This window comes from Microtus pennsylvanicus, chromosome 17 (assembly GCF_037038515.1).
Source record: "Microtus pennsylvanicus isolate mMicPen1 chromosome 17, mMicPen1.hap1, whole genome shotgun sequence".
Taxonomy (NCBI): Eukaryota; Metazoa; Chordata; class Mammalia; order Rodentia; family Cricetidae; genus Microtus; species Microtus pennsylvanicus.
The window spans coordinates 26,980,407-27,001,018 of NC_134595.1; the positions used below are offsets into that span (position 1 = coordinate 26,980,407).

General features: G+C 43.4%; 2 protein-coding genes across 7 annotated transcripts in view; one reads left to right on the plus strand and one right to left on the minus strand.

Annotated features, from left to right (window-relative positions):
- Septin2 (septin 2) overlaps positions 1 to 3,101 on the minus strand; it is a 37,216-nt gene extending 34,115 nt beyond the window's left edge. The window contains exon 1 of one of the 4 annotated variants that reach the window (XM_075951967.1): positions 3,010 to 3,101. The gene's annotated coding sequence lies outside the window, so the exon portion shown is untranslated. Of the gene's footprint in view, positions 1 to 2,774; positions 2,793 to 2,893 lie in introns of those variants that run through there. The other 3 variants (XM_075951970.1, XM_075951969.1, XM_075951968.1) reach the window with 3 other exon arrangements.
- A 43-nt stretch (positions 3,102 to 3,144) lies between these two features.
- The window catches only part of Hdlbp (high density lipoprotein binding protein), a 72,829-nt gene continuing 55,361 nt past the window's right edge, over positions 3,145 to 20,612 (plus strand). Inside the window, exons 1-2 of one of the 3 annotated variants that reach the window (XM_075951975.1) lie at positions 3,145 to 3,369; positions 6,994 to 7,104. The gene's annotated coding sequence lies outside the window, so the exon portion shown is untranslated. The remainder of the gene's footprint in view (positions 3,370 to 6,993; positions 7,105 to 20,612) is intronic. The other 2 variants (XM_075951974.1, XM_075951972.1) reach the window with 2 other exon arrangements.

A 20,612-nucleotide genomic window follows, 5' to 3' on the forward strand; every position in this document is an offset into this window, starting at 1 on the left:
GAAGATTGCAAACCGGAGGCCAGCTTGGACTACACAGGGAGACAAGGTCTCAAACACTGTAAATTTCCTTCTGTGTGTGTGGGGGGGAGAAAGAGAGAGAGAGAGAGAGAGAGAGAGAGACAGAGACAGAGACAGAGACAGAGAGAGAAACTGGTACTAGAGGAGTAGACCCCTGGTTTCATGTATGCTAGACAAGTGTTCTATCAATGAGCTGCATGCCAACATTCAACGTTTCTTTCTATACAGCATTAAACATTTAGGAACAGAAATACGGAAAAATACTTAACAAGAATAAAATCATGAAAATCGAACCTCATGTGGTAGCACAGCAAGAGATTGAGGCAGGAAGATTACAGATTTGAAGCCAACCTGGATTATACAGTGAGTTCTCAAATAGTATAGGCAACAAAGAAACCATGTCTGAAAACACAACAAAACACTCAAATACAAAAGAACACATTTTAGGTTCTTTGTCTTTTTTGTTTTTAAGACAGTCTTTGTAATCAAAACTCACCTTGAATTGGCAATCCTGCTTCAGCCTCCTGATTGCTAGGATTAAAGGGGTGCAATACTATCTTTGGCTACAAACAGATTTGGGGGGAAGCGCTAAACATATTATTGTTTCCCCAAATTGGTATAATTAATTCAATTGTAAACTGGCATCCATAAGGTATGACTTCTTTAAGCCCTGGGTAAAATAACCTTTGTGTTTACTCAGAAGGATAAATACCCGAGAAGTACAGAACTGAAGAATACAATGATTCTTCAATATGGAGCATGCCAGGCTATGAATTCTTTACTCTACATGCAAACCACTGGATCCACAATGGTCTTCTAACAATTTAGTAACCAAAACAAAAAAGGGTTTTGGTTTTGTGAGGGGGTATAATAGGGACCCAGGACTCTTGCACTCAGGGAAAGCACTCTACCAACCGAACTATATATCCCCATTAATGCCAAAATGAAAGCTGCGAGAGGAATACTGAATTTCTAAAATACTTGGTTTTTAGTGAGAAAATCTTGATGCATTAACATACTGCCTTAGTACAAAGTGGAGATCAATTAAATCCCCCACATCTAAGATAGGTGAGTAAACTAAATTGTTATTCTTTCACACCGTGTAAATTTCAGATGTCTTAAGTTATTTGTAAGTTCTTTATCTTTGACCCACAGCTTCTTTATTCCAGAGTAGGATTATCACCCCAAATTAGATCCAAAAAATGAATAGATTAACAAAAGTGCATTTTTGACATTAGAAGCTTATTTTTGCAAGTGCCATTTATAGTAATGGAATACTCGTAAATAGAAAGCGCCATTCATGTACATAAACTGCTACATTTGTATGGATCACCCCTCCCATCCCCCATTGAGACTTCTCAACCTAGGATCCTGAAGAGCTTTTATAAAGTGCCTGAACTACCTTGCCATTTAGATTTCTTAGATGTGAGGATTGCACAAATACATTGTGCAGCACAATGCTCTTAATGGAGCTTGAGGCAGCCCGCCACAATCAAAGGGAGCTGAATTACACTCATGAATGATAATGGAGGGAGGTCCCACCCCCTTTCCCTAGGCTACCCAACTAAACCAGAATGAGAATCTGATCTCATTTAAAAGGTCTTGATCTTTACAGAGCTGTAAAGAGGAAAAACAACTCAAGGTGGAAAAATTGAAAAATAGAACGTGACAAACTTTACAACTAAGAAAATCATCACCAAAATTAGATATAGCAGCACACACTGACAGTCTGAAAGTTGGGTACTGCAAAGAATCCCTGACCAGCGACTATGAAAATAAAGCCACTGAAAAGGATTAAATCAGAGGCATGATGAAGAAAGTTTTCATGACCTCTACAAAACCCTACTTCTCCATACGTTAGCATGACTAATTCAGAAATGCATCTGAGGTGCTAAAATCAGGCCACCTGCCAACGGACTCGCCAAGGGCCTTGGGTGACCCGCTGCGCGGGGCCGGTCCCCCACCACCTCACTATAAATGATAACACTGCGGAAATACTTGAGAACCCGAGGCTTGAATCCCTTGCTATGCAGTAGGTACCCCAATACTAAACGCCAATGGAACACCTAATCCGTCTGATGGAAATCTCACCCAGAGTCCTGAATACCAAGCAGCAAGCAGGAACTAACACAACAGATAAGGAGAAGATGGAGAACGTGGGAGGTAGCTGCGCTCCAGAAAAGAGGAGCTAACTGGGCTAAGGTCAGAGCCAGAGACCACAGCGGTCTGAACTAGAAGTCCTAAGTATAAGAGTCTGGCATTCCTGTAAAGTAGGAGAGGACATGGCCGAGAGGCACTAACAAATGAGGCCGGAAGTTACAAAAAGGCCAGGCGTGGTCTGGGCTTAAGACCCGCTTCAGAGTTAGACTTCAACGCTTCTCACCGTCAGAGGCTTCCGCTCCCTGTCCCCTAGTCCCGGTCACTACTACTGTTCCAGTTCTTTGTCTAACATCGCACAACGCCGGGGAAGGCCACAGAAGAAAAGATCCCTCCATACAATTATCCACAGTCTCCAGTTGGGGAACCTCATTAACATCTCGGGGTGACTGACTACTACTCCCTCACTTTCCCGTGACTAAAAGGTACCGTTAAGTGAGAAGATGGCCACACAAATAGAAGTGTTTCAGAGATGGGAATCTACAGCTGCCTCGCCCAACTCCTCCACCCGCCACCACACAGCATTTGGACCGTGCGCGGTAATCTCGCCGGAACCAGCCACGCCCGCCCCAACGCCCTGGACCCGGCCAGGCGATTACCCAGATGGGAGACGCCCGTCCAGTTGTCCTCGAAGGGACGACGCCCGCCGCGAGTCCACGGCCGGAGCCACGGACCAAGGGCGCGGCCGCCCCTCCCCCCACACGCGCCCCTTCCGCACCCGTCACCACGGCCCGAGTAGCCGGGGCGACCGATGGAACCCTCGCCAATTCCTCAGGACGGCCAGCTCGACTGGGGCCCCCGCGACAGTGGGGACACACCGCCACACACACTCACCCACTAACACGCCAGAGAACTCTCTCGTCGGACCACAGCACGGGCCTGCCCCGCCCCGCCCCGCCGCGCGCGCGAACCGATTGCGTCATCGCGCCGTCCCGCCCCATGCCAACTCCTTCCTGAGCCCCGCGTAGTCCCCTCCCCCGAGGCTGCCAGCAGAGCGCAAGCGTAGACCCGGCTGGCGTCCACCTCTGCGCAGGCGCTGTGCCCCTCCCACGGCGGTTGGCCATATAGAGGCTGGGGGCGGGGGGGAGGTCAAGCGTAGCCTCTTCTCCTTTACCAAGATGGCGTCTTGTTCCTGTTTCGCCACAGTTCCTACCTTATGAGCTTGGTTTCCTCGCGCTAATAAGAGAGGAACAGGTAATGAGATGCTTCGCTTTGTGGAAAACTAGAGTTGGGGGAAGGATATTCCTTAGGAGGAATGAGGTGTCCACTGACACTGAGAGCCGATCGGGGGCGGGCAGGTGGCTGCGTGAGTGCGGAGCGGTGAAGGGGAGGGGGCCCCTTGCCTCTGCCCTTTCCTCCAGGAAGATGGCGGCAGCACCGAGCTCGGAGCGCTGAGCCGGGATGGCCAGGCGCCTTTGACTTGCCGGCGGGCATCTCTAGCCGCCTCCGCGGTCGTCTCGATGGCGGGTCGCCGTCCTGCGATTGGCTAGGCGCTAGTCACGTGGATTCGCCCCCCCCCCCACGCAAACCATAGAGTGGTGCCTGTCCCTGGGGACGTGGCCTTCCTGTGCGGTCGTGAGCCCGTGCCCCGCGGGGGAGGGCGGAGCCGGCACGGACCCTCGCCTCGTTTGGTCTAGGGGCGCGCGGTGAGATCCGCGGCACGCCCTGCGAGCCCGCTGGCCACTACCGGCTCGAAACTGGGGAAGGTGCAGTGCTGGACTGCGGCCTGGCCCGGTTGTCCTTTCCTCTGTCCCGGGAGGTCCTCTGACAGGGCAGTGGCCGCAAACTCCCGCCTAGGCCTTGCACCAAGGCCTTTCTATAGGAAAACACCCTAGGGTATCCCCGCCTGAGAGAAAACAATAATCGCGCTACCCTAGTGAGTGATGTGCACAGTGTCGGTACCCCAAGCTGTTTTGACTCATGCCTGTTGTAAGGGGGTGTTTTGTGAGTATCTACTTTTGAAAAGTAGCCGGTTGCTCGTGGCTACCTGCTGTATGTATCCTGTCTGAGTTAGAAGACCGGAGGGTCAGTCTGGGCATGGTGTTTGCATACGTATAACTATACCAAAGGAGAAACTGACTTATGTTTTATTATCGACTGTTTACAGACAACGAAACAGTATTGGGAGAAAACTGGAGAATTACAATCTTCATTTACATCATGACTTGCCCTTCAGATTTCGGTTTTTCTACATAAGCCCTCAAGCAATGACTTCACATATTTGTTGGTGTGCCCGCCTTTATTCCCAGCACTCAGGAGGTAGACCAGCCTGGTCTACAGAGTTCCAGGATAGCCAGGGCTACACAGAGAAACCCTGTCTCAAAAAGAAAAAAAAAGTCTCTTTCTTAGCGAGTAACTTTCAGAAACCCAATTAAGTCAGTGATTGTTTTGTTTGAGGCTAATAGTAGCCACAATCCACAACTAAATATTTATTATGAAAGCATATGTGAATATGAAAACATGGGGCAGAACCTATTGCTTAGGCTTGTTTTGAACGCTTTAAAGTACCATAGGCTAAACTTGTTAAACTTGTTAGTTATGTTAGACACTGGGATACTTGGAGCAGTGCTCTAAAGTAGCTGAAAGGGTCTTTGGTTTAAAAAAGTGTATTAATACTTCTGCTTTCAACACAATCCTTAACTTATGGCAGTTTTAAACTTAGAGAAAATGGGGCATATCTTCTCCAGTGTCAGGGATAGTCTTTGAAAAAGTTAAGTAATTTCCAATGGCAGCCAAACCGTGTTGACTCATTAATTATGAGTCCTGCACTTCTTAGAGGCTTGCTTCACCTTGAGAACACCTGGAAGAGGCAGCTAGCTCAGAATGGACAGGGACACTTACACAGGTGGATCCTTATCCTTTCCTGTCTTACAGGTTGACTTCTCAGTGGCCAAATAGACTTTTAAGTACATTTCTTTTAGTATTGTCTTAATTTTCTAATGTCAGCCTAATAACCCCACTTCTTTGGCTTTTAAAATAATGGGGCACAACATGCTGTTAAAAGATTCTGGAGCCGGGCGATGGTGGCGCACGCCTTTAATCCCAGCACTCAGGAGGCAGAGGCAGGTGGATCTCTGTGAGTTCGAGACCAACTTGGTCTATAGAGCTAGTTCCAGGACAGGTTCCAAAGCCACAGAGAAACCCTGTCTCGAAAAAGCAAAAAAAAAAAAAAAAAGATTCTGGAGATGCAGATAGAAAAGATTTATTTTTCTCCTAGCTGTTTATGGTCTAGTGTAGAAGATTTACTTGGAAAAGAAAGCTTACTTTACAGTCTGATGAGGGCCATAATGGATTATATAAATGAGATAGGAAAACATGATTAGTTGTTGGAAAGCCTTACATACAGCGAAAGGTTGAGAATTCAATAGTCATCAGCTGATTCCTTGAGCGGTAGAGGGCTTAGTTGAGACTGTATGAAGAGGGCATCGTGACCTGCTGAGTCCCATCTCAGTCTGAATCAGTATAGGATTATGACCACTGGGATGATCTGTGACATTCCTTACATTCTATCTGTAAGATAGATTCTTCATTAATATCTCCCAACTGAAAATGATTTACTGTAGAGTCATGAGCAGAGAGCATGCTTTTTTGTTGTTTTTGAATCTTGGACAATTTCACACATCTATCTTACATATCTTGGTTATCTCCACTCAAAACTCTCCCCTTCCACTCTCTGTTGACAACACCCTTCCCCTTTTAATTAACACACTGAGTTCAGTTAATGCTTTTAGCATGAACGTGGAGAATCTACCAGCATTCACTACCAGGAAGAAAAATGATACCACCACAACCCCTCAGCAGCCATTTATTGCCGGTAACTCCTTAATTGGTGTGGAGCTTCATGAGCCCCTATCCTGTTCATAACTGAAAATGACTGGCTTAATCTTGTGCAGATAACTGTACTGCTCTGAGTTTGTTCCTGTAAGGCCATGTCCTGTCTAGCAGGCAGTACTTCATAGCACTTCTTCCTGTCTTCTGACTCCTCTTACTTTCCACCCCCTTCCGCAGTGTCCCCTGAGTCTTGCTGGGAACCAGACCCCATTTAGGGCTGAGCACTCACAAGAATACAAGATTTCTTGAACATTTCATTTTGGATTTAAAAAATTCTATTATCTTAGAATTACAAAGAAGTGACTGTTCTTCAGTGTTATTAGAGACTGTGCTTTGATACACAGTTTTCATCATGAAGACATCAAAGACTAAAGTGGGCTCTCATTTTTAGTTGTGCAGGTAAATATTATTTTGGGTGTGTTTTAAAACTATTAAAACTAAATCCATAAGCTTATTCTTTTATGAATATTTTAAAAGCAGGAAATAAAATGTAAAACAAATTACAAAAACAAGCATGGTGAGAATTTATCATGTTTTGAAATGAGCTAAGGGTCTCAGACAAAGTCTGTCATCAGGGAGGTAAATATGAGTCTACTCTTCTCTTTGTACCCAATGTATTTTATAATTTAAGATCTAAACAAAGCTACAGGACTAGAGAGAAAGCTCAATGGTTAAGAGCACTTACTGCTTTTGCAGAGGACCTGGATTTAGTTCCCAGCACCCAGATGGCCATTCATATCTGCCTGAAACTCCAATATCAAGGAATCCAACACCCTCTTCTGGATCTTAGGGTACCCAGCCAAAACATGGAGTCAATACATAGCATTTAGGCAACTTTTACAAAAATGAAAAGAAATAACTATAGTTAGGAATGGGGGGTGCATGTCTGTAATTCTAGCACTTGAGAGGCTGATGGAAGTAGCTGAGAGAAGAGATTCGAGTCCTGCTCTGGGTACATGATTGCCTTCTCACTACTTTTTATTCTAGAAGCTGTTTTGATGAACAGAGAAAGACGGAAGACTTGATGGATTGTAGCCACACTCAGTCATGTTCTTGTCCAGTTCTTACAGACAGTGGAGGTGCTCTGTAATTGGCAAAGTATAATCTCTTTTGGCTTCTTTCCTCTGTTCCTTTTCTTCCCCCCATGGCTCGTGCTTTTTTGTGATAACCTGTTGGCTGGCTCATCATATACTGCAATTAGATGTCCTGTCTGTATCTCATTCTGGAGAGCTTTTATGTGGCAAATTTAACATTTCTCCTGGATTTCGAGACTCCATTGTAATCTGAAGTAGGATGGCAAACTGATATTTGCCCTTTCGAACTTTTGTTCTTTTGGCTGCTTTTGATGACATAGGCCATCTCCACATATTCCACATACCCCATCCTCCTAGGGTGCATTTGTATACATGTGTACACAGGATAAAAGGCTGTAGTCCCAGCCGGGCAGTGGTGAGGCACGCCTTTGATCCCAGCACTCAAAAGGCAGAGGCAGGCAGATTTCTCTGAGTTCGAGGCCAGTCTGGTTTACATGAGCTAGTTCCAAGACAGGCTCCAAAGCTACAGAGAAACGCTGTTTCCAGAAACAACAACAACAACAAAAAGGGCTGTAATCCTAGCACTTGGGCAGTAAGAAGATCAAGCTTTGTTATTCCCAGCTATATGTTGAGTCCCAGGAATCTTGGACAACATGAGACAGTCTCAGAAAATGTTATAAACGGTGCTTCAGTAAACAAAACAATCTCATGTTTAATCCAAACATAGATAGAAAAGGGCAAAGGGTTATTTTACATGTTATATAATTACTTAATTGGAAAATTGAGTAGAGCTATTGGTGACAAGATTTTAAGTTGACCAGGTACAAAATATCTGCAAATCTAGATTTATTTATTTATACGTAGGATTTCTCTGTGTAACAACACTGGCTACCCTAGAACTCACTCTGTAGACCAGGTGGCCTTGAACTCAAAGAAATCCACCTGCTTCTGCCTCCTAGTGCTGGGATTAAAAATGTGCGCCACCACCACTGGGCTAGATTTATTTTTTTACTTTTTTTTTTTTTTGAGACAGGGTCTCTCTGTGTACCCCTGGCTATTCTGGAACTCTCTATGTAGACCAGGCTTACCTGCCTCTGCCTTCTGAGTTCTAGGACTAAAGGAATATGCCACTATACCCAACTTTAGATTTCTTCTATGTAGAAATAATCAGGTACAGAATAACGTAGAAATAAGACATGGTGGCATACCCCTGTAATCTCAGTACTCAAGAGACTCTGTCTTGAACGTATGCACACGTGCACACACACATACCCTCAACGAGAAAACTGATCTGATTACCTACCACAAATATGTATGAACATATAAATGTGCACAAATACATATGTATACTTGCATGTGGATTGTTGTACTTGTGTGTGTGTGTGTATATACAGGCACACACGATAAATCTATAGCACTTAACAAAAAAAACCTAAAAATTTATTGAAAAGCTTTTATTAGACGACTGTATTGTAATTTTTCCATAAGTTGTAACTCTTGGTTTTTCAAAAGATGTTGTTGTTGTTACTTGGTTTGGGTTTTGGTTTTTCAAGTCAGGGTTTCTCTGTATAATCCTCACCAGCCTTGAACTCGAGATTTCCCTGTGTCTGCCTTCTGAGTGCTGGGATTAAAGGCCTGTTCCACCACTGCCTGTCATATTATTTTTAGTTATGTTTATGAGGGGAGACGAGCATGTGCTAGTGAGTGCAGGTGTCTGTGGAGTGCCCTATCAGCACTGGATTTTCCTGAAGCTCCAGTAGGCAATTGTGAGCCATCCAATATGGGTGCAAAAGCAGCACACACACTTAGCTGCTAAGTTATCTTTCTTGTCCCTTGTTGTTTTGGTGTGCCTGTGTTTTAGTTTTATTTTATATGTATGAGTAGTTTGCCTTCATGTATGTCTGTGCACACATACGCAGTGCCATAGAAGCCAGCAGAAGGCATTAGATACCCTATTGTTGAATTTACAAACAGTTGTGAGTTGCCATGTGGGTGCCATGAACAGAACCTGGGTCCTCTGGAAGAACAGTCAACACTCTTAACAACTCAGCTATCTAACTCTCTCTTGATATTTTTAAGTAGAATATCTTATATTTATTCTTTTACAATTTCATTCGTGTAAATAATCCATCATGATCGCATGCATCCCCCAGCCTTCTACTCAATACAGGCACTGCTAATACTTTCCTGGTCCCTACTTTACATTCTTTCCTTTGTGGCTATTTTATTTATTAATAATGCACTGAGTCCAGTTAGTGTGGCCTGTTAGAATGTCGACTGATCTTGTGCCCCAAGTTTATGAGTGTATTGGCCATGCTATGCTCTGAAGACAGCATGTCACAGTAATCCTCTCTGTCCTCCAACTTTCTGCCCCTTTTTGTGATGTTTCCTAAGCCATTGTGGATGGGGTAGGGCTGATGTAGATGTCCCCATTTAGGACTGAACACTGAACAGACACTGCATCTCTGAACTTTGACTAGTTATGAGCCTTTCGTTAACTGCTGATTACTGCAGAGAAAGGTTCTCTGGCCACGGTTGAGGGCAGTATTAATCTGAGTATAAATACAAATATTTAAAAGACAACTTGACAACACATTGTTTTTTTCAAGACAAGTTCTCTGTCTATTCTAGGCTGTCCTCTGCCTTCCAAGTGCTGGGATTAGTAGTTGGTTTAGCAAAGCAATAGTAGTAGGTTCCTTCATAGGGCCTGTGACCATCAGCTTTTGACCACGTTTACTTTATCAGGCCTGAATTTTTTTTTCTATGGACCAGACCTCAGTTGAATCCAAAAGTTTTTGTTGTTGTTTTTGTTTTGTTTTGGCCTTTCGAGATAGGGTTTCTCTGTGTAACAGCCCTAGCTGTCCTAGAACTAGCTCTTATAAACCAGGCTGGCCTCGTTTACAGAAATCTGTCTGCCTCTGCCTCCCAAGTGCTGGGATTAAAGGCGTGCGCCACCACTGCCTGGCAAATCCCAAAATATTTGATTACTCCCATAGCCTCTGTGCCACTGTTGAACTAGTGCATGCATCCTCCCTGGCAGGTTGATATTGTAGCATGCAAGGTTGGGTGCAGTGATGCCTTGGATGCTAAGGATTCCAGATGTTTACAGCCATACCCAGTACTTCCCTTGGTTACTGATAAGAATTTTTAAATTAAAATTTCATTTAAAATCAAGTTTATATCTTCCTATATTTTAAATGTGAACTCCTAGAAAAGCCAAAGATACCAATACTCTACCCCATTTACAGTTCCAGCCTCTGTAGAGAACCCACGAGGTAAATTCTCTTCATTTTCCAATTTGGAAGTGCTGTCTGATATTGTTTTCCACCCATGTTTCCTATATTTTCTCTTCACTTAACTGAGAGTAGATGAGAAGTTTCTAGTCACTCCCCACCCCATTCTGTCATTTTTATGCAGACAGATTGGTAGTTGCTTAGAGTAGATCTGTCCATAATTTGGTTAGTTCAGTATTTAATGTTCATATTTTACTGCTTAATGTGATTCACAACTAGGTCAAATGGTGTAAAGTGAGGTTATCATACATCTTGTTTGCTGAACTTTCTTAGTTTTCTTTATATTTGTCACTAAAACCTAATTTCACATTCTACACATATTGTTGAAATCTTTTAATAAATGTAATCCTTTTTACCTGATGAAATGCAGTATTCTGCCCATTTCAGTTTTAAGGGTTAATGTATTTTTATGTGTATAAATGTATACCTGTTTATATGTATGTGAGAGAGAGAGACCAAGACCTTTGGAAGCTAGAAGAAAGGATCAAGCATCAGAGTCCTTGAAACTGGAGTTACAGAGAGGATTGTGAATAATCATGTGGATGCTAGGGACCAAACCCAGACCCTTTGCAAGAACAGTGCTTTTAACCTCTGAGCCATCTCTCCAACCCACCCTGCTCTGTTTCATTTGGTGTACTGGAGAAATGGGATCCCAGGTCCTAGAAGACAATGCAGAGCATAGCCAAGTGTGTGGCCAGAGAGCTGGAGATCAAGGAAAGATGAAAGCAGACGTTAAGGCCCTTGGTTATTAAGTGCCTTTAGAGACCTGCGACAGAGTAACCACTAATGGTGGTCATAGTTTTCCCATCAGTCTGGGAGTCAATACTTTACTCTCTCCTTCTGAGGGAGACTCAAGGGTGAATGCAGTTGGTGGGGAACAAACAAAACATGGTCTGTACCTTTGCCTTTTATTTCATGCTATAACCTAACCTGCCACTATCTCACATTCTACCACTTATCCAGAGGGCTGCATACCCTCCAAAACTTATCATACGCATACAGTTGTAACTTCCTTGCCATTAAAATTACCTTTTGTCCAGCTAGGACAAGTTGGTGTTTTTAAATGCAATAGAGCTCTAGCAGGTTTAGGCTTCTCAGATGATCATCCTAAGCTACTTTGTGACTAGTCTAAAAGGATGTCTTTTTCAATGGAATGATGTTTTCTCAAGTTTTGCTTCTGTCTTCTTCAGCAGCACTATTTTAAGCTTACAGTTTGAATTTCATGTCAGATCATCAGTCCTCTGTTCACTCCGGTTCTGTTGGCTGACTGGATATTGTGATTTTAAGAAACGTGTGTTGCATCACTCTGATGGAAGACTGGAGAGAGGTTATGAAGAGTGTGGGCTTTATAGTCAAGAAATTCAGATGAAGCTAGAGCGTTGACTTAGTGGTTAAGAGCAGCACGCCTGCTGGGCAGTGGTTGGTTGTTCATGCCTTTAGTCCCAGCAGTCGGGAGGCAGAGACAGGTGGACCTCTGCATTTGAGGCCATCTTGGTCTACAGAGCAGGTTCTGGGAAGGCTCCAAAGCTACAAAGAAACCCTGTCTTGAAAAACAAAAAAACTGGGGGCTGGAGAGATGGTTCAGCAGTTAAGAACACTGGCTGTTCTTCCAGAAGACCCAGGTTTAAATTCCAGCACCCACATGGCAGCTCACAACTGTCTGTAACTCCAGTTCCAGGGGATCTGATACCTTCACACCAATGCACATAAAATAAAGTTAAATAAATTATATAAGAAAAAAAGAAAAACAAAAAAAACTTGAGTTCAATTCCCGGGCAACTCACAGCTACTTGTAATTCCATCTGCTATAGGATCCCACTCCTCTGGCTTCTGTGGATCCCTGCATTCATGTGTACATAAATACACACAGATACATACCCATAAAATAATAAAAAATCTTTTATAAAAATAAAAATTCAGATGGCAGATAAGCTAAGTGATATTTCAAACTAACAGTAAAAGAATTGCCTTAAAATTACATTTTCCTCACATCAGACTGGGAAAAATAGACATGATAATCTTAGTTATTGTCAAGAGTGACAAGGATAGTTCACAGATTGTTACTGGACACTTGAGCTCATTAAGATGGTTTTCTTCTGGCAGTACAAATTGCTGCATTGCCTGGAAAAAAAAATGTATTTTTCAGGAATTTTCCCTAAGGCGGTTCAGACCCAACTAAACAGAGACCTTCCTTCCTCCCTTCCTTGTTTTTACTCCTTCAGCCCTTCCCTTGGAAGAAACTCACAGAGTAGCCCCAAGCCAGCCTCAAATTCTTAATACTCCTGCCTCCTCTCCCAAATGCTGAAATTAAGACAGGAGCCACTACAGGCAGCCAAAGAATTTTCTTTTCAGCATTTTTTGGTAGATAGTAGCAAGATGAACAAACAAAATACAAGATAGCTTTAATACATACCTTTAATCAATCCTAGCACTTGGGAGACAGAAATCTCTGAGTTCTGAGGCTACGTAGTGAGATTGTGTTTTCAGGAAAAAAGTACAAGATAATCAGGAGTTCCATCAGTGGGGGATTTATTGTTATGTTTACTCAATATGACATGCAGTTGTTAAGAAATGAGTTAGATTTGTACATAAATCTTAGAAAGCCGTGACCTATTTATGTATGGAAATAGGTATGGCAAGTGGTAGACGTATGTAATGAGGTCTTGTTTTTATTTAAGCAGCGTGTTAATGTTTGTACAGAAAATATCTGTAAAAGATTGAACAATGAATTTGGAAATGTTTTCTTAAAGAATAAACCTTGAGCTAGGTGTGGTGATGTACTTCTTTATCTTTAATTCCAGCACTGGGGTGGCGGAGGCAGGCAGATTTCTGAATTCAAGGTCAACCTGACCTACCTAGTTTAGGACAGCCAGAGCTACCTCGTGAGATCCTGTCTCAGAAAACAAAGGCCAAAACAACAACAAAAAAAAGACTTAATTTTTACATAGTTCTGTTGCATAGTTTGTATTGCTTAGTGATAAAATTTCATTCCTTGTTAGACCATTTTAATAGCAGCTGCACATTAATACCAGTGAATTAATTTTACCAGTATTAATCATAATCAAACCAGTATTGATGTGTCCCCTCCTATCCCATCTCAGGCCCTGCTGTGGGCAGAAGACTCAGAGTAGATGGAGACTCTGCTGTGACAGCAGGCTGCAGCTGGAGTGACCAAAGGTAGGAAGTTGCTGGTGTAGAAACCAGTTTTTTGCAAGTGGCTGTGAGCAATCATGAAGGAAGTTTCTGAAAATACTCTCAGCTTTGCCCTTTATTCCCTTGTGATGGTTTCCAAACTTCTAAAGGTGAGCACTGAAAACATGCAGCAGTATTGGCTGTCTTGGGTTCAGACTGCTAGACCTCCATTCTTCATCCCTGACTGGATCAAAGTTTGAGGTGTTTCCCCTGGAAGACCTACCTTTAGGCTTTGCAACTGTTATTTTTTGTTACTGTTGAGAAAAGGTTTCACTGTATACACCATGCTGGCCTTGAACTGGCTACACAGCTCAGACTGGCCTTGAGCTCACCTGACTCAGCAAAGCACTGCTGAGTGCTAAGATTTACACGTGAGGGCCACAATGCTCAGCTTTTGGAATTGGTAGGGTTTTTCTTCTTTTTTTGAGACAGTGTCTCACTATGCATCCTTGGCTGATCTGGAGCTGTCTATGTAGACCAGGCTAGCCTTGAACTCAGGTCCTCTAGCTTCTATTTTTTTGAGACAGGTTCTTTTCTCTCTCTCTACCTGCATCACACAACTTTGCTAAAATGGCTGGTCATAGTGCTCCTGGGATCTGCCTGTCTCCCCATTCCAAACCCAAGTGCAGTATATGTGGGTGTTAGGGATCCACACAAACTTCTCAGGCTTCTGTGGTGAGATTTGAATGACTGTACTTTTATTTTTTTTAAAAAAATGCTGTAGGATCCCCGCGGCAGTAGGCAACAGAAATGCTGTAGGTCCCAAATGGTGGTAGCGGGCTATGTGGCGACAGACAGCGGGCCTTGCGAGCAGCCAGTCCCTGAGCAGTGGCTGGTCCCAGGCAGGGAGATAGATGGCGGGTGAGCAGGAGACAGAGACATGGATAGACATGACATGCAGAGTGAGGTTGAATATTTATTCAGGGGGTTATGTAGGAGGAAGGGTAAAGGGGGGGGGACAGAGAGGGAGAAAGAGACAGAGAAGGGGGAAGCAGAAAAGTGGGGAGAGAGGCAGAAGCGAAGCTGCCTCTCCGAGAGGAAGATGGAAAAGAGAGCCAGCTCAGGCCCAAAGCTGAAGATCAGCCTGCCTCAGTGGATGGGGGAGGGAGTGGGTGTGGCTTGTCTCTCAAAGAGACAGAAAACCGTAACATGTACCATCTCCCTAGATTTTGCTTTCTAGTTTAAAGATGAAGAAATTTGTCTAAAGGGGTTTATTTTTTATAGCCCTGGAATATCAGAACATTTGATTGACTCGGTTCATTAGAAATTCGGTTTTTAAGATTTAATTTGTTTTAAGAGTGATGCATTATTAGCTAATTGTATAGTGTTCAGCATTGTGGTCCATTTCAAGAATGAAGCCTGGTGTACCGGCACACGTCTTAGCATCTGTGAGGCAAAGACCAGCTTAGTCTACATAGCAAGCTCTAGGATAGCCAGGATTATATAGAGAGACCCTGTCTCAAAAACCGGGGGCAGGGGGATGTGCTGGAGAGATGGCTCAGAGGTTAAGAGCACTGGCTGCCCTTCTGAGGTCCTGAGTTCAATTCCCAGCAACCACATGGTGGCTCACAACCATCTGTAATGAGATCTGGTGCCCTCTTCTGGTCTTCAGGCATACATGGAGGCTGAACACTGTGTACATAATAAATAAATTAAAAAGGGGGAATGCATCAGTGATACAGAAAGCCTCATTTGCTATACATAATGATAAACACTTGTAATCCCTATATCTTGGAGGCTGAGGCAGGATTGTGAGTTTGCAGTTATTCTAAGCCACAAAGCAAAGTCTTGTCTCAGAAATAAACAAGGCAAGACAGAAAATACCTTACCTGCTGAAACTTGTGTTCATTGCTTTCTTTACCTCCAGTAGTGGTTCTCAGCTGGGACAGGTAAGTTGTCTTCAATGGCCATCTGGCAGTGCCTGGAGACCTTTGGTGGAATGGGTGCTTCTCAAATCTAATGGGTAAGACTGCCCTACACTGCACAAGATAGCCACATAAAGATTGTCTGACCCAAATACCAGCAGGTCTTGCAGGGTGAGTTTGTAAAGTTGTCGTCACTGCCCCTATTTTCCAGCTTCAGGGAGTAGAGGCAGGTGGAGTAAAGCCTGTTGCCGGTATGATTTAGTGTTGTGTTGCCTGCAATATAGATGCACTTCTTCCTGTGCTAGATACGGGTTAAGCATCATATGTGAGCACATTTAATCCTCACAGTGACACCAAACGATACAGGAGAGGAAACAGGTATACAGAGTCGAGACTTGAAATTTTTGGGGGGTCTTGTTTTCATCCTTTTGGGGGAGGGATCTGTGTAGCCCTGAATGTCCTGGAAATCAATCTGTAGAGCAAGCTGCTGTCCAGTTCAGAGATAGCCTGCCTCTGCCTCCTGAATGCTGGGACTAAATGTGTGCACCACCGCCACCTGGTTTGTCCTTGCTTTTAGAAGTTAACATTTAAATATTCAGTCACAGTTACTGAGTGAGTGTCTGTTGAGCCTCTTCAAAGTTCAAGGCTTAAAAGGTAATATCCACATCATTCTTTCTAGTTCAGGAATGAGGACAGTCATGTCCTTGTCTTTGCATGAAGATAGATATTCAATCCAAAAATAACCACTATTGAAATTGTACTATGTCCCTAAATCAGTAAACATTTATTTTCACCCAGTACATATTCCCTAAGTGGATTTCTGGTAGGGAATGAACAATTTGAGTCTCAGTCCTAAAACCATCCATATACTCAGCTCATCTTTACGGTAATTTGCTGTTGATTAACACGAGAACTAAGACCACTTGTGGCTGTGTTCAAGAGATGGACTTTCTAGTCCAGACTACCTGCCATATCAGTATTTCTGTCAATGATCTAACTCCAAAGATTCTTAGCATCATCCTGCTGTCTAATGAAGGCCCACACCCCAACTCTAGATTAAGGGCAAGCCATTGATGAACATTTTTTGTTTGGGACCCCCTATCTTAGCTGGGCAGTCAGATTATCAAGGGCACCAGCACATGTTTGAGACCCCCATCTTAGCTGGGTAGTCAGATTATCAAGGGCACCAGCACATGTTTGAGGAGATGAACAGGGTATTGTTGGTTCGTATTGTGTACACTTGTCTTTTAACTGATTTTTTGATGAATTATATTGGACTTCCCGGATCTAGATCCTCAGTTTCACGCTCTGGGAAAATGCTTGCTATATGTAGGAATATAGTCTGAAGACCATCAAGTGATGTCAGTGTCCAGCATTCTCTAGAGGTTTACCTGTGCTGGGATTAATAGACTCTTGACATCCAAGTTTACTTGAGTCAGTGCATTCTGTGTCTGAATTCAAGTGTTTAGGGCCTGCTGTTCTTTGACACTATTTTTGTTTGTTAGGAACTGTATTACTTGATGGCATATGATGCTTTCTTCTCTCACCTTTTACTTTCTGTACTGGTCATCTCTATTAATACTAATGTCTTTGCCCTTGCATCATCCTTTTGCAGGGGTGAGGGGGAAGGGGGCACCTCAGTGGGGCCAGGGAGTAGTGGTTTATGGGTCTGCATGTGATAAGCTTTCTCGTTGGACTGTCTTTGGACCACCAGCCCGTAAATAATGACCCAGAGACATATTATTAATTATGGAAGTTTAGCCTTTAGCTTAGACTTGTCTCAACCAGCTCTTATAATTTAAATAACCCATATTTCCTAATCTGTGTTTTGGCTCATGGTTTGGTTACCTCTGATCTGTACCATATGTCCAACTTCGTTAAAGTCTCATTAGCCTCTCCATCTCTTCCCAGAATCCTCTCTGTCCCTGGAATTCCCACCTAGCCTCTTCCTGCCTAGCTATTGGCCATTCAGTTCTTTATTAAACCAATCACAGCAATATATCTACACACAGTATGCAAATATCCCACAATATCTGACAAGTAAAAGTGGACATGGATAATACTGAGCTACTGGAGGAGTCTCTGCCCCTCTGAAGTTGTCCTGGACAGAACAGACAACTTTTCTTTCACAGCTAGTTGGACTGACAAGACCCAGTGCTAATTCTGGTTTCTTTCCAGAGATGGGAAAGTAACTTGAACACAGTCCATTTGCCATGTCATATTTAGAGGTACATTGAAGGACAGTCTCTAGGGTGCACTGACACTTGTGTGTCAAGCCTTCCCTGGACTTGATCCCCACACTGGGATTGAGTTAGTGGAGATTGGAAAGCAAATTCTGTAAGCAAAAATCCTCTTACCTTGAGTCAAGCAGGTAAGGACACTTGTTTGGGTTCCTGGGGGACGGAAAGTGGCCCTCTGTGGGTTCCTTGGCATTACCACCTGCAGAAGAGCTCAGCCAGTGGAGGTTTGAAGCCTGGAGGGAGGCAGCTACAACAGTGGTTGCCACGCAGAGGCCTTTGGGAAGTGGTAGCTGGAGAAAGGACTCTGACCCACCAACAAGTAGAAGAAAGGAGGGAAAGAGAAACAGTCATACAAGTGGAGAACTAGTAGAAAGTTTTTGAAACAGGTTTAGTTGGTTTGACTGTTTTTGTAATTAAGATAAGAGGTGACTTGCTAACAAATGTGTTCTCTCAAGGCTTCCTTTCCTGTATAAAATGTGTCTAAATCCCAACTTTACTTGATAAGGTTTCAGAATTGATAGAATGTGTATGAATAGAAAACTTACAATCGTTTCAAAAGTAGGTGTAGGGGTTTTTGTTTGTTTGTTTTATGGTACTGGGTATTGAACCTGAGACTTGAAACATGTAAGGCAAGCACTCTAGCACTTAACTATATCCCCAACTGTATTAGTCAGTGTTCTCTAGAGTAACAAAACTCAGAGAATGAGCCGGGCGGTGGTGGCGCACACCTTTAATCCCAGCACTCGGGAGGCAGAGGCAGGCGGATCTCTGTGAGTTCGAGACCAGTCTGGTCTACAAGAGCTAGTTCCAGGACAGGCTCCAAAACCAGAGAAACCCTGTCTCGAAAAACCAAAAAAAAAAAAACCTCAGAGAATGAATCGGGGGGGGGGGGGGGGGGGAGTGATTTTACTTACAGGCCACAGTCCAACTAATCCAACAGTAGCGGGCTGTGGATGGGAAGTCCAAGAATCCAGCAGTTGTTCAGTCCACAAGGCTGGTGTCTCGGCTCATCTTCTGTACATGCTGGAACCCTGAAGAAGTCGGCTCTAATGGTGGTAAAGGAACAGACACTTGCTAGCAAAGCAAGAGCAGCAGGCAAAGAGCAAGCTTCCTTCTTCCTTGTCCTTATATAGGCTTCCAGCAGAAGGTGTGGCCCAGAGTAGAGGTGGGTTTTCCTATCTCAAATGATCTAGATTAAAGGTGTGTCTTCCTATCTCAAAGATCCAGATTAGAAGCGGATCGTCCCACTTCAAATTAAGCAGATATCCCTCACGGTGTGCCCTCCCATTTTAGATTATAGTTGATTCCAGATGTAGTCAAGTTCACAACCAAGACTAGCCATCACACCAACTTTTTTATTTATTTTTTTTATTTGATTTATTTTGTGTATGTCTATTTCTTTATGTGTGTACACAATTCAGCCAGATTCTTCTCTGAGGTAGAGACAGGAGTCCTGATCTCTGTAAGATTGAGGCTAATCTGGCCTAGAATGAGCCAGGGGTTCATAGTGAAACCCTGTCTCAAACCAACAAACCTTACACACCCCACCCCTACCCTCAAAAAAAGACAGATTCTCACTAATCTGCCCAGGTAGGATCCTCTAGCCTATAAAGTAGCTGAGATTGATTACAGGTATGCCTCGGCAGACCTGGCTGCTTTGTGCCCTTACTAGATTTTGCACTAAAGCCAGAGTGTTTCTCAGGGACTCTTCTGACTACTGTGAATGAAATCAAATGTGCTACATTGTCCTCGCGTATTCTGTTTTATATAAACTCTTGTTTAGCTGTTAATTGATTATTTATTTCAGGGCTAGAGAGATGGCTCAGTGATTAAGAGCGCTGGCTGCTCTCCCAGAGGACCTGGGTTTCATTCTTAGCATCTACATGGCAGCTTGTAACCATCTGTAACTCCACTTCTAGGGTACATAACACCCTTTTCTGAACTTTGTGGGCCTCGAGCATGCATGTGGTGCACATACATATTTGCAAGAACCTACACACATAAAATGAAATATTTGTAAATATTTCAAGTAGAGTTATGGATTGTTTTTGCTTTTCAGTTTTTAAAAATTTTAAAAAAGGTGATTCACTAGGTGGTATTGCAGTCTAGACTAAATCTTATGTGAGACATCAATTTGAAGGCACTCTTCTTTTCTTTTGAAACAAGGCTTCTATTTTGATACATTTGCTTCTACTGGGAGCTGCTGACATGCCAGCCTCAGGGGACTAACGTTCCCTGTTACCTCTGTTGCCTGCACGGTGAGTCCTGTGGGATTGTAGGCTGGCCTCACACAGGACTCTTACTTAGCCTTCCTAGGCTTACCCTGGCAGTTTGGGGGACATAGTAGAAAGAGCCAGAGCACTCAGGCAAGAACATCCTTAATTTGCATAGATTCCAGAAATGGTTGTCATCATATCCCTTTGAGATTGGTAAGTGCAAGGGGGGGTGGCGATGATATTACTGAAGAAAATCAACTAAAGTCTGGTCGTCTCTTTTGACCCTGTGAAACATGAAAGATGCTGTGTTGCAGAGCAGTGATTTCAGTGTGCTGGTGCTGCTGTGGCTGTCCTCATCTTCCTGTCTCTGACTAGCTCTGATTAGGGTCTGCTTAATTAAGGAGGAAGGAGCCCTGAATGGGAGGAAGGGAATGTGTTATTCCAAATGAAAACTTTTTCAAGTTATGCTATTAATTTTACAGCAAGATCTTCATGCAGATTATGGCTGCAAAGCACAGATATGATAATAATTTTTTCTCCATCAAATCTCACTAGTTAGCTCTTATCGTAAATTTTGCTGTTTGAACTGGACTCCGTTGAAGGTTGTTTTAGCATATTAAGAACTTAATTTGGCTTTCATTTACAGATCTGAAATATTTTAATTCCAGTATGTAATTGTGCTTGTCTCATTAAGTTCCACATCCTGATTTGGTAGGGATGTGATAGCAGAAGTCACAAAATAATCCCACACTAGTTCAGAATTATG